Below are 2,449 nucleotides of genomic sequence, written 5' to 3'. Positions count from 1 at the left end.
GTTCTAGCAATTTGTACCAAGCTCGGTATGGTTATTGTGCTTGCCACATAAAAGCAAACCGTTGAAAATTGTTGAAATCGGACTAAAATTGAGGCCGCTTTTCGAAAATTACCGTTATATGGGAGGTAGGCGTGGTTATTATCCGATTTCGCCCATTTTCAATACCATCTGTCCCACGCCCAAAAGAAGTTCACGTACCAAGTTTCGTTAAGATATCTCAATTTTTACTCGAGTTATCGTGTGCACAGGCGGACGGACGGACGGACGGACAGACAGTCACCGCTTAATCGATTTCTCATTCTGATCATTTATGTATACATTTGTCTATATCTATCTCGATTCGTTTTGCCTGTTACAAACAACCGTTATGTGAACAAAGTTATAATAACCTTGTGCACAAGTGCGCTCGGGTATAAAAATATAATTTCAACTTCCATAATTTAATATTCAAGCAATTGCAAGTAAAAAAGCAACATCACCAATACGATTTGATAGGGCAGTTATTTTCCAGCATTATAAGAATAAACATTTTGAAAATAAATAACTAAACAATAAGCAATCCTAATCCATCTCAACCTAATAAAATTCTAATTATATTTGGACTAATAATTAATAATATTATAGATAATACAAATATAAGCACTAATATAATAAAACGATTAATATTAATATCACCACTTATATATTCTTTTCTATAATAAATTACTAAAGAAGCAATTAATAAAACTAAAGATATAAATAATAAACTTATTCAGTCAAATAAAATAATTATAACAATTCTAGAAGAATTTAATGAAATAACCTCCCATTCTAAAAAATACGATAATCTCTTAATAAAAATCTTAAAGTAAAAATAATTTAATTAATTATAATTCTAAATAAAATTAAAAATCTAATTCTACAAATTGATAAATATTTGTTCACAATTTAAAATGAAATAGATCGTATCATTGACACCACAAATCAATATTTTAAATAATCTATTTAAATTTTAAAGCCAAAATATACAAATTTCACTTTTTAAAATTAGTAAATTTAAAGGAAATCAATGAAGTATTAAAATAAAATATTCACGAATTTTACCCCCACTAAATGAATAAATTCCAGAAAATCCTTTTCCATGTTGTCTATATGCATATAGATATAAAGTATATGCAGCTCTAAAAAAAGATAATAAAGTTAAAGAAATTATAGTTAATCATGATCAACTAATAATTCTTTTTAATAAAGAAATTTCACCTAATACATTTAATGAAGGAGGTGCAGCTATATTACAAGAACTTAATAAAAATCATCATAAAGTCATTGAAGGTATGAAATTTCNAGCTATATTACATGAACTTAATAAAAATCATCATAAAGTTATTGAAGGTATAAAATTTAATAATCCCTTATTAATTAATAAACTTCGACTTCCTAATCGTTCATAAGTTATATTAGCTAAACAAAATAACCCCGATGAACATAACCCATGAGAAATTATCAAAGTATAAGACCCACATAAACCTCAATAATTTAAAGTTATAAGTCCACCTAAAACAATTCCTATATGTCGTAAACAAACTAAACTAATTAATACTCTACCAATTAAACTAATTCTAATTCAAATATAATTATATTTAACACCACACAATTGTAAAAAACATAACACCCGTAATAAACCATAACCCCCCAATTTTAACATAATGCCAGCTAAAATTATAGACCCTGAAACCGGGGCTTCAACATGAGCTTTTGGTAATCATAAATGAACTAAAAATATTGGTATTTTAACTAAAAATGCTAAAATTAAAGATAAATATAATAAATCATAATTAAATATAAAATTATTTAAAAGATAAAAATTCAATGTTATTAAATTATTATATAAATAAAAAATACCAACTAATATAGGTAAAGAAACAATAAAGTATAAAATAATAAATATGNAAGTATAAAATAATAAATAAACACCAGCTTGTAAACGTTCAGGTTGATACCCTCACCCTAAAATTAAAAATAAAGTAGGAATTAATCTTCTTTCAAAAAATAAATAAAATATAAATAAATTTATACTAGCAAATCTTAAAATTAAAAATAATAATAAAATTAAAATATTAAATAAAAATAAATTTTTATAATTATTAAATTTATTAACAGACTCACTAGCAGTAATTATAAGAGTACAAATTCAAAATCTTAATAAAATTAATCCATAAGAAATTGTATCCAAACCTAAAAAATAAGAAATATTTACAAAATAATTAGTATAAAAATTTATTATAATAAATAAAAATGTAGCCAAAAATATTAAATTTTGAACCATTCAAAATGAACTATTAATAAAACAAATTGGACTAATAAAAATAATTATAAAAATTAATTTTAACATTGTAAAATATTAAATGATTGAAAATAATCATTTGCATGAGCACGAATTATTGAAACAAGAATTGAAAGACCCAATGCA

Source organism: Rhagoletis zephyria, unplaced genomic scaffold, assembly GCF_001687245.7.
Source record: "Rhagoletis zephyria isolate East Lansing unplaced genomic scaffold, Rhagoletis_zephyria_1.1 Rzeph_scaffold_07219, whole genome shotgun sequence".
Classification (NCBI taxonomy): Eukaryota; Metazoa; Arthropoda; class Insecta; order Diptera; family Tephritidae; genus Rhagoletis; species Rhagoletis zephyria.
This window is presented reverse-complemented; position numbering follows the sequence as displayed.